The sequence below is a fragment of the Xiphophorus maculatus genome, chromosome 19 (assembly GCF_002775205.1).
Source record: "Xiphophorus maculatus strain JP 163 A chromosome 19, X_maculatus-5.0-male, whole genome shotgun sequence".
NCBI classification, from domain to species: domain Eukaryota; kingdom Metazoa; phylum Chordata; class Actinopteri; order Cyprinodontiformes; family Poeciliidae; genus Xiphophorus; species Xiphophorus maculatus.
The window spans coordinates 1067987-1080486 of NC_036461.1; the positions used below are offsets into that span (position 1 = coordinate 1067987).

Below are 12500 nucleotides of genomic sequence, written 5' to 3' on the forward strand. Positions count from 1 at the left end.
AGCTGCAGAACGCGGCTGAAGCAAACGGCTCCCAGGTGTTTCTGAGTGCTGAGCAGGAGGAACCGGTTCTGCTGGGCAGCTGACCTCCAGAGTCCCAGCCGAGGAAACGGACGTTCCTGAGAATCTGTTTGGGTCGGAAACACAGTCAGCAGTGGACTGACTGCGTTTCTTATTACTATAGAAAAACTGGAAATGTTTTAACTCCTCGTTCTGAACTGTAGTGAGGATCTGCATATGATCATAAACCAGAAAACATTTAAAGGACAGAAATATGTGTAACAGTTGCTGTTAGTGTTACGATGCCATAAAGATTTCAACTACAATATGAGGCTCATTTGTCAAACTAATAGAAAATTACCTTTAAGCAGATGTTAGACATTAACATCTGCTTAAACATCAGCAGATGTAAAATTTCTGCATTCAAAATATTTTTTGTTCTAATATTAAATGTTGTATTTTCATCAACTGCAGGCAGAAAATCATCATTACCAGAAAAAGGCTTTCAAACATCAGTCTGTGTGAAACGATGGAGTTTCTGAAATAAATGAACATTTCACTAATTTACTCATTTATTGATATAACTCATTATAAACATATTTACTGTCCTGTTATGTGCATGTGAGTCGCTTTGCAGACAACAGAGTTTCAGACCAAACATTCATAAGAACAAACAAAAGAATTAAATCTGATCAAATCTGAGCAAAATTATTCAACCTGCGAATTCCTAATGATGGATTAAAACATCAGTGTTTCTTTGGCACAACTGAAACATTTTAGTAAAGTTGACTGAGTTGTGAATTTAGCAATTTAGACGTTTGGTTTAGATTTTAAACATAATTTGGTTAGAAAAAATCTCATTAGTTGAAGCTGATGTCTGTAATCTGCTTCTTTCCCTCCGTCTGCAGCTGCCTGGACATTTCTGTTCAAAATCAACTATTCCTGGATAAACGTGAGGAGTGATGCTAAACTGTTGATCCTCATTATGTCAGACGGATGAGGAGTGTGAGCATCTGATGACAACACGTCGTCATCAGAGTGAGTCTTATCAATATCTGCTGGCTAATCTCCAGAGAATCTGGGTTAAACACAGATCAGCTGCTCACCTCACGCATACACACACACACACACACACCCATACACATACACACACACACACCCATATTTGGGTGGATATCTTTGTGGGGACTTTCCATTACCTTCCATTCATTTCTACAGCCTAACCCTAAACTTTATCCTAATCGTAACCAAAACTCAATTCACGCCTTAGTCCTAAATCTGACCCCTGACCCAAACCCAGCATTTCTCCCTGTGGGGCCCCGGCTTCGGTCCGGCTTCAGTCCGGCTTCGGTCCGGCTTCGGTCCCCACAGCGTAGTGTGTGTCGGGAAAATGGTCCCGAAAAGATATTAAAAACAAACACACACAGATGCAAATACAAACTAGACGTATAATGACCGAGCTCAGACCAGTTCGTTTTGGTTTGGCTGCAAACATATTTAATGTTTGAGGTGATTAATACTTCCCAGTAACTGGAGGTCAGGAAGGTCAGGACGATCTGAAATCTTCTGCCTCAGTAACTCTTCATGTTTCAGGCTTGAATAAGAAACTCCAAATAACTAAAATAAAATAAAATAAAATAAAAATAGATCGGTTCAGTCTGTTTACATGTCTGTCTCATGTTACGCTGAATTATTGATGGCTGTAAATGGATTTACCAGCTCAACAAAACATAATAAACATTAACGTTGACTCATAACCTACAGTGTGTCTGGAGGTGAAAGTAGGTTGGAGTATAAAAGCTTTTCCTGCTCGATGGAGCTGAACTGTTAAAGATGTTAAAATAGTTTCAATTTGTCAGTGAAACAAAATTAAATAAAACTTCCAAATATAACAAGGATCACAATTAAACGCATCAGAACAAAAACTCAGAGTTTGATCTGCATTGAATAAAATGTTTGATGAGAAAGTTAAAATAGAACAGCAGTAAAAAAATGTGAACTGTCCCTTTAAAATGCGATGGATCCAGAGCTGTCCATGGTGCTGAAGGTCCAGTCGGCACAGAGCTGAGGGGACAGAACAGCTGTCACCTCTCTACAGGAAACACCTGCTGCTTAACCTGATAGTTATTTATAAGCTGGTGAACAAAGATCAACACTGACATGATTTAACTGGTTCAGTGTGAAGGAGAAAAACTGAGAATGTGTTTTAAAACTGAAAGGATTATTAAGGTTTAACTTCTGTAAAAACTTCATGGACCCAAAACGTTCTGATGAAGATGAAAACAGGAGATCAGAGCTTCATCACCTCTCTGTCGAATCCAGAGCAGGAATTAAAATGCTTCTTCTCATAAATACTGTTTAATAATCAGCTTCATCATGCAGAGATCTGATTGGTCCAGATGGTCCCAACAGAACCTTTCGGTACCAGACTGCAGGTTCTCCAGGTGAACCAGCTCCCAGTTTCCCTCTGAGGCAGAAACTCTTTTCAAATTAGGCTTAAACTTCCTCTTTGATCAATTTTTCTCTCTCTGACAAAACAGCTAAAGGAACTTCAGCTGGAATTCAGTTCAGTATCTACAGTCTGAGATTTCTCTAGGTGTTCCCCTCTGGATGCAGCTGCCCTGCGACAGACTGGCGACCTGTCCAGGCGACCTGTCCAGGCGACCTGTCCAGGCGACCTGTCCAGAGATTACAACCTGTCCAGGCGACCTGTCCAGGTGACCAGCCAGGCGACCTGTCCAGGCGACCTGTCCAGGCGACCTGTCCAGGCGACCAGCCAGGTGACCAGCCAGGCGACCTGTCCAGGCGACCTGTCCAGGCGACCTGTCCAGAGATTACAACCTGTCCAGGCGACCAGCCAGGCGACCTGTCCAGGCGACCTGTCCAGGCGACCAGCCAGGCGACCTGTCCAGGCGACCTGTCCAGGCGACCTGTCCAGGCGACCAGCCAGGCGACCTGTCCAGGCGACCTGTCCAGGCGACCTGTCCAGGCGACCAGCCAGGTGACCAGCCAGGCGACCTGTCCAGGCGACCTGTCCAGGCGACCTGTCCAGAGATTACAACCTGTCCAGGCGACCAGCCAGGCGACCTGTCCAGGCGACCAGCCAGGCGACCTGTCCAGGCGACCTGTCCAGGCGACCTGTCCAGGCGACCTGTCCAGGTGACCTGTCCAGGCGACCAGCCAGGCGACCTGTCCAGGCGACCAGCCAGGCGACCTGTCCAGGCGACCTGTCCAGGCGACCTGTCCAGGCGACCAGTCCAGGCGACCTGTCCAGGCGACCAGTCCAGGCGACCTGGGCAGAGATTACAACCTGTCCAGGCGACCTGTCCAGGCGACCTGTCCAGAGATTACAACCTGTCCAGGCGACCAGCCAGGCGACCTGTCCAGGCGACCTGTCCAGGCGACCAGCCAGGCGACCAGTCCAGGCGACCTGGGCAGAGATTACAACCTGTCCAGGTGACCAGTCCAGGCGACCTGTGTTAGAAAATGGATGGATGGATGCAGCTGCTATTAGCTTCCCTTTGACTCTCCTGTGTTTTCTCTCTCTAAGCTCTGCTGCTGATGCTGATGGATGTTTGGTTCATTCACCTGCATCATGAAAACAAAAAGTGTTTTTCATTTTCAACACAAAGTAAAACTAGGAGCATTTCTCAAAGAGAAACACATTACCAGATATAAATCACTTCCATGTCTGTGAGTGAATTAACATGTTTAAAGAAACGGTTCTGATGTTGGAGCAGCGGTGACAGATCTCTGGTTCAGGACTTTGAGGTTTCTGGGTTTGAACCTCAGCTTGACTCTGATAGAAACTCTGAACTTCTCTGCTCTCTGTAATCTAGCCTGCTGAGCCTCAGCTCTGTCCCAAACCCTCCAGTAGCATCAGTGCAGCAGCAGCAGGAGGTCAGGTCTGTGTCTGCTGAAGTGATTCCTTTTGTTTGGAAGATTCAGGTGAATCAGTTCCCTCCAGGCGGCGGTTGCTGCCTTCAGGCGGTTGTGGTCAGGAAGAGCAAAGAGGTCAAGTCAGGAAGAAGAGTCAGGATGTAGCAGAAATGTTCCTATTATGATAAAAATATAAGCTGTGGTTCTGACACAGTCATATTTAATATCAGATCTAATTCAAAGACAGAAAGCACAACTCAAGCACATTTTAAAGGGACTTTGCTGCTGGAGATTTTCAGTTTTCTTGTTTTTAAAGTGAGAAGAAACGAGCAGAGAGATTACAACCCAACAACAATCAGTTCACAAGAGCTAACACTCCGAACAGTAAAACATCACTGCCTGCTTCCTGGAGAAACTGCAGCAGTAAAAACATGCCTAAAGTTTCATGGAGCTAAAGCAGAAGCTTCAAATTAATGAAGACTGACTGAACTGAACTTCCAGAACCAAAGTTCTGTAGATTTAATCAGAACTGAATGAAATCCAGGAAAACATTTATTTCATTTTCACCTTGTGATTATCTAATAACTAGAGTTCATGACTCATCTATCTGAGTTATACTTAAGTCTATAGGCTTGCTGACACTGTATAATCTAAAAGGTTCTTTCTACACACGCACACACACACACACACACACACACACGCGCGCACAAACACGCACACACACACACACACACACACGCACACACACACGCACACACACACGCACACACACACACACGCACACACACACACACAGAACTCATTAAAAGGCGTAGGCAGTCCATTTCCTGTGGAGGGAGATGATACCATATTTCTCCAAAGACAACAGTCCATATATGGGCAACCACAGAGCACTTCCTCTAATGTTCCACATGCATCAGCAGTTAAGAAAAGCACCAGGGGACAGGAGGAGGAAACTACAGAGAGAGCCAACCAGAATCAGAACAAATTATAAATATAAAATTCTTTGTCTAATTTCTTTATGAATTGTTCTGTTATGAAAATGTTCCTTAGTTTTAATGTAATCAGTGTCTGATGGGTAAAACCCTGCTGGGTAAGGAGCATGTCTGCATCATCACTGTTGGCCCACAGGGGGCGCTCTGAGCAACAGAACAGATCAGGTTCATAAACTGCTTTCAGTCTAATGAGAAAACCATGTAGTGTGTTTCTGGGCCGGTCCCCTCAGTCCATTATGACCCGACCAAGATCAGAACTACATCCATCAAACCAGGACAGTCCCAGTCCTCCCACCAGGCCTGCACACCATGCTTTTCATCTATATCTATAAAAACACATACATAAGAATATACATGATACACATCAGGGTTGAGATTTTAACATGTACATTTTGATTACTTAATTATGTAGATTTTAATGGAATAAATTACTGTTTTTCATATAAAAAGGTTCTGATGGGAACCTTTATATTTGCATGTTTCTGGTACGCTGGTAAACCTGATGCACGCAACAAGCAGCACTGATGGACGAAGCCGCTCCTCTGGACCCACTGGGGGTCATTTCTGCTTCTAATGGATCTGATTGGACGCTAGAAGAGACTATTGATGTGTTAAAGTCGTGCTAAAAGGAGTTAGCCTATCAGCGAAGCTACGCTAGCCTAAAATAGCATCTGTATGCTAAACAGGTAACAGCTAACGCTAATGTCAGCGTCCACATCCATGCTCTGTCATTCTGTTCCTGCCTGCTGTGACTCCAGAGTCAAGCTTCAAACTTAACATCAAAACTGCAAAAAAAAAAAACTTTGTTTTTCTGTTATATGTTTAAATTTTTGCCTCAAGGAAATGATGCAAAATGTGAGGAGGAATCCAGAAGTTGGCAGGATGTCCTGCTAAAACACAAACTAAAGGAAGTGTTGGGAACTTTGTTGCTTTTGCTCAGTTTTCTGTCACTTCTGGTTTCTGGGATGTTTCTAAGAACAGCAACTCTCTGCATCTGTGACTTTATCTTATTTCAGGAGGAGCAGTGAGGCGTGGAGATGGCCTCTGGACTCAGGGATACAAATACGATGAGGCTTCGACCCAAAGTCCACAATTTAACAAATTTCAACGAAGAATGTGAAAAGAGGAGCACAGCAGACGTTCTGGTGCAGAGACGTTTACCGCTGCAGAGAAAAAGAAGTGAGGGATTTTACAGAACAGCAGAATCACAGATATTAGCAAAACGATCTCCAGAAACTGAATCTGATAACATGAATAAAAAGAAAATAAGAATAAAACTCTTAATGTTGAGTGAGGGCCGTAGAAGAAAAGAGGGATCAGATCCGCTCAGCAGGAGGAATCAGAGACTGAAGCTGCAGAGGAATCAGAGACTGAAGCTGCAGAGGAATCAGAGACTGAAGCTGCAGAGGCATCAGAGACTGAAGCTGCAGAGGCAGCCATGCTGGAAAAGCCACATGCAGCTCCAGGCGAGGCAGAGGAGCATCTGCAAACTGTCTGACTGAGCACACTGGCTGGAGAGGAAAACAAGAGAGTCACAAACGGCTGCAAAGCGTTAATGAAGCAGCTGAATATTCTAAACATATCCAACTATCAGATCCACTGGTTTGTGCAGCTTGTTGTGCAAAAAGACCATGGCTGTTGCACATGGATTGCATCATCATATACATTATTAAAACTGAAGCAACATTAAAGCCTGCTGCTTATATAAAACATAAATAAGTTGTAGTTTAGCTCTAGAAGTGGAGGGAGACGATCCTGATGCCAAACTCTGGATCATTCAGGCAGAAACTCATCATGAGGAGATCAGTTCAAACGTTTGTGTCCAACCCTGAAGTAGAGCTGGAGAATTAACATGTATCCAATAGGTTTTCATAAATCAAAGAAATATTTTAATATTACCCTTTTGATTGTAACATTAACCTTTGGCTGTAATCTTGTAGAGAATCTGAACAGATCAGGGTGATGGCAAAGAGTCCTTCCGATCTCAAAACCTTCATCTCAATGAAAAAAGATCATTTCTAACAATATGAGAGTAAATATGCATAAAGGTCATCAACAGCTACAGTTTAACAAAAAGGCTTCCAATGATCGAAAAGATTATTTTATCACAACTTTTTGTTTAAATATATATAAAAACAGGAAAATTAATATGATCTTCGCTCATCTTACTGAATGTTTTATCAAACAAATTTCATCAAATAATAATCTAAAATCTCAGTTCAGGAGTTTGAATAATTTCACATTAGACTGAATATGTTAAGCTCTGTCTGTGAAAAGTGATCAATAAATATTGCAGGTTGTTTTTCTCTAACTTCCTGGTTACTTTGTGAAACTTTAAGCTCCTGAAAATAACAGAAAACGTTTCTAGAAATGACGATTCTTTTCCTGTTAAATTTTACGATTTTTATATTTATTTTCATCTACTTTCACTTATAACAGCTATTTTGTTTTTCTGTTTTTTAGGTTATAAACTTGATATTTTCAGTATTTTTCTAATGTGAGTCACTTTTTGATTTTTATTTGAGTTTCATAAATTCCCTGCATTTGCTTCTCAAACTAAAATCAATGTATGAAACCAACTTGCAGATTATTTGACTTTAAGTTCTGAAACTTCACGGTTTCATTCTGCCTGTCTTTTCTGGAACTTAAAGCTCTATAAAAGTTGCTGTTGGTCTTTGGGTCATACCTTCTGAAACGTAGATGCAACTTTCCCCAAACTTTAGCTCTGCTTCTTTTATGTCTGTCTGAGAAGTTACAGATCATTTATTCTTGTATTTTCCCAGAAGTTGTTTGTTTCATCTAGAGCTGCAGTGTGAGGTAACCAGTACACCATTAGTGAGCTGCATGTGCTGAGCTGTCAACAGGGATATAGATATAGATTATTTCACATCAACAGACACCACAACAGATGGAAACAAAGTGCTGGATGTGGAGCAGTGGGGGGTTTATAAGAGTAAAGTCATAAATCAGGACAGGAGAGAGAAGTGATGGAGTGGAAGATGGAGCCAGCTCAGTCACTACATGATTTAAAAGATCTGAATTTATGTATTTAGATGAACAAATGTGAATAGAAGAAGTAATATATTGTTAACTAAATGTAATGTACGTCTGTAATCTGCATCTGCAGTTACACACTTTGCATAAAAGTACATGTAAAAGCATTCAGTTGCATCCATAGCTGCTCCGTCTTGGTCCATTTTCTGACATCCATCCTTTGTTTCCAGCCAAGCTGTGGGCAGTAAGTATAAAATAAACAAGTATGGCTGCGCTCACATCCTGTTTCACACACTCCATTTCCTCCTCCTGCCTACGGTGAGAAAGCAGCGCAGAGACGCAGAGGAACACCAAGAACTGCTGCGAGTGTCAGAGATGATGAGTGTGTGGAGCGTGATGAGGCAGCGTTTAGACAGAAACGCACTTCGCTTACAGGAAGAGGCAGAGAAAACACGACGACAGCAAACGTTTCTACTGCCACGCCGACCTGAGCAGAAAACACACGTTTTACAGAAAACGTTGTTTAGTTTCGGCAGGTCCTGCTCAGCTTACAAAACAGAATCCAGTCAGAAAACCGAACCAGAACCTGACAGTGACCCAAACATACCAGAAAATCCAGTCCCTGGTCCTAGTCAAAGCCCAGATCTCGATCTCATTGAGAGGCTGTAGAGTGACTTGAATAGAAGAAAACTGCAAAACATCTCAGAGCAGAAATGTTTCCATGGAGGTTTTTATCCACGTTTTTATCGCTTTAGAAAAGATTCAAAATTCCAAACAACTTCCTCAGTTTAGAAACCAGATTCGATGCGCTGAAGCGGAGATGGAAAGAGGTTTACTGAATAAGTTCCCATCCACTGGTGGGTCTGAGCCTTACCAGAGGCATGAAACTCAAAGTTCTCCCTCCGAACTGCGACCTGGGAAAGGTCACGCTTTGAGTAGCCTGGTTGATTCGCTCCAAACCAGGAAGTTGAGAATGGCACTTTAGTTTTTACAACATGTCAAAAGTTTGATTAAATTTTACATGACAATCAGTCGGAAACATCGTGAGACTGATGTCAGATGTGGAAGAACCTCAATATCAGAGCAGACTTCGATCCAACAAGATGGCCGCCGCTGGCTGGGTAGGTTTTGGTTCTGCGACGCGTCTCCAACAAGCCATGATGAGCCCCACTTCTGTTTCATATTTCATTTTATATTTTAAAACAGATTTATTGGTGATAAGGACTGTAAAAATAATGATCTATACAGACGGAGATAAAGAAAGATTCTCAAGAGAAAAATTAGCAGAAAACCTCGTTGAGGTTATCGGCCAGGTAACGTAAAGAATCACCTGATGTCAGAAAACATGAACAACATCAAACGTTCATTTGGCTGCAACTCTGCTAGAAACACATTTTATGTCTCCTGTCAATCAGTCCAACAAGGTTGACCTTCATGGTTTGAGAGTAATTAAATCTCACAGATCAGAGGTCAAAGGTTAAACATTTAAATGTTGTCAGTAAAGAAGTGAAAGCTGAAGGTGGTTATCAGTGAATCGGTTTCACGTCAGGAATGAGTCCCTGTGTTTGTCTTGCTGCAGATGAAGGAGACGTTCAGAAAGCTGCACAGGAGAAGCAGAGAGGAGTTTGTAAGCATGAGTAAGTGAAGACCTCAGGGCTCCTGTCCTGTTTATTTTCATTTCCACTCATGAATGAATTATCCTCTCATCTGTTATCCAGTCAGACCAAAGCCCAGCAACGGGGGAATACTTTACACCGCTGACCCAGACCCGGGTGAGCTTCAGCTGCCAAAGCCTTCCTCAGGGACTCTGGTATCCCCCAGCTCACACACACACACACACACGCACACACACACACACACACACACACACACACACACACACACACACACACACACACACCATGCACACGTGCAAAGTAGCAAGATTACCACACACCGAAAAGGACTAGGAGCGTGAAGGAGGGCAAAAGACAGATGAGATATGCTGAAGAAGAATAAGAATAAGAATTAATTACTAATTATAGACATGAAAAAGTTGATTGAAAATAAAATTATCCACCTTCTTATCACCTTCATCTATCAGCCCCATCAGATCTTCTAGTCTTTTAACACATTCATTTATCTTTCCTTCCTGCTCTCCATCCATCACCTGAGCAGGTCACACAGACACTTGACTTTGACTCAGCAGCTGCACAAAACCTCACAAATATCATCGCAATATCAAATATTCAGCACATAGTTATTACACAATTGTTTGGCTAATATATTTTGCAAGTGATAATTACATATTGCACCTGATATCGATACAATACTTACTAATATTATCAACATTGCAACATTTACTGGTCTCATTTTCATTGTAATATTTATTAATACTATCACATTGTGATATTTTATAATATCACAATATTAAAAGGTCAAAAGTCATGTGTGTGTTGAGTCACACCTGAATATGACTCAGGAATCCGTTTGGGTCACTAGCTTAGCATTTGTGGTTGCGAGTTGAATTCTGCAGTGACTGTGTGAAGTGAGGAAGGAGTCACCAAACAAACGGCGGTTTGTGTTCGATGCCGGCATCGACTCGCCGCCCTGCAGCCATGACATCATAAACTCTGCCTGCTGCCGCCACATACGCTGCTTCACATGAGACTCTGTCAGCTTCTCTTTAAAATTCATTTAAAGGATATTTTTATGACAGATTTCTTTGTTTGTTTGGAGTAAATGACCAAAAGTGAAATGTGCCTGAAAAACGGTGCGCAGACGTTTTGTGTCGCTCTGCAGACGTTCAGCTGCAGTTTCTCTCCTCTTTCCTCTCAGCTGAGTGCAGCAGGCAGCCGCGTCCCAGGGGAGCGCCGGCTGAGAGCTGCAGATTCAGGATCCAGCTGAAGGCAGGAAAAGGGAAAGTAGGCGAGAAAAACTGAGCTGGAGAGAGAGGTCACAAAGACAGGATCACAGGTTCTGAAATTCCTGATCACATAAAGACTGAGTCCTAAAATCAGATCTACGACTGAAAACCAAACGGTCTGAATAAACTTTATCAATCCTTTATCAACAACTGTCCTCAGATCTCCAGCAGCAGAAGATTGTTGGTGAATATAAAACTGCATCATGCTAATGAACTATGTGTCTATCCACTCTCATTGACTTTGTTTAAATGTCAATATATTTAAGAAATCATGAGGTTAATAAAGAGCTGAAGAGAAATACAAAAGCCTCCAAGCAACAGCAAGAACCACATATACCTTAATATGCGTTAAACGCATCATGGAACCATCTTCCCACAGGAGTTAACCTCTGCTGGTTTCCTTATTTCCACTGTTGGGGTTTCAGCCAATCAGAGCCAAGGGAACTAAACGGTGCTCCTGGATTGGCTGCTTTACGATGCCAACCAGCATGTGAGGCGTCAAAATATTTCAGCTTCCCAAACTGAATTTCCTTAAGAATACTTTAGATATGTGTGAGTTTCCAAGATACCGATATGAGGCTGTATGAATAATTATGAACCTGTGTGAGTTAGATAAGATGCTCATTAAACTCATATTTATGTAATTGTTCAATTATAATTCCAGCTTTCAACAGAACAACTCAAATAAACCTAAAAGTTTCTAAAATTCCTGTGTGATGAAGTGAACGTCTGAAGCAGCAGTTAGCATGCCGTGGTTAGCTTAGCTAGCAGAGACCGTGGTTAGCCTAGCTAGCAGAGACTGTGGTTAGCCTAACTAGCAAAGACCATGGTTAGCCTAGCTAGCAGAGACCAGTGTTAGCTCAGCTAACAGAGACCGCAGTTAGCTCAGCTAGCAGAGACCGTGGTTAGCCTAGCTAGCAGAGACTGGTGTTAGTTCAGCTAGCAGAGACCGTGGTTAGCTCAGCTAGCAGAGACCGTGGTTAGCCTAGCTAGCAGAGACCGTGGTTAGCCTAGCTAGCAGAGACCGGTGTTAGCCTAACTAGCAGACACCGGTGTTAGCTCAGCTAGCAGAGACCGTGGTTAGCCTAGCTAGCAGAGACCGTGGTTAGCCTAGCTAGCAGAGACCGTGGTTAGCCTAGCTAGCAGAGACCGGTGTTAGCCTAGCTAGCAGAGACTGTGGTTAGCTTAACTAGCAAAGACCATGGTTAGCCTAGCTAGCAGAGACCAGTGTTAGCTCAGCTAACAGAGACCGCAGTTAGCTCAGCTAGCAGAGACCGTGGTTAGCCTAGCTAGCAGAGACTGGTGTTAGTTCAGCTAGCAGAGACTGTGGTTAGCTCAGCTAGCAGAGACCGTGGTTAGCCTAGCTAGCAGAGACCGTGGTTAGCCTAGCTAGCAGAGACCATGGTTAGCCTAGCTAGCAGAGACCGTGGTTAGCCTAGCTAGCAGAGACCGTGGTTAGCTCGGCTAGCAGAGACCGTGGTTAGCCTAGCTAGCAGAGACCGTGGTTAGCCTAGCTAGCAGAGACCGTGGTTAGTCTAGCTAGCAGAGACCGTGGTTAGCCTAGCTAGCAGAGACCGTGGTTAGCCTAGCTAGCAGACACCGTGGTTAGTCTAGCTAGCAGAGACCGTGGTTAGCCTAGCTAGCAGAGACCGTGGTTAGCCTAGCTAGCAGAGACCGTGGTTAGCCTAGCTAGCAGAGACCGTGGTTAGCTCGGCTAGCAGAGACCGGTG

General features: G+C 43.2%; 1 protein-coding gene across 2 annotated transcripts in view; it reads right to left on the bottom strand.

Annotated features, from left to right (window-relative positions):
• Window positions 1-12500, bottom strand: part of lrfn5 (leucine rich repeat and fibronectin type III domain containing 5) — a 92229-nt gene that overhangs the window by 28578 nt on the left and 51151 nt on the right. The window lies entirely within an intron of this gene.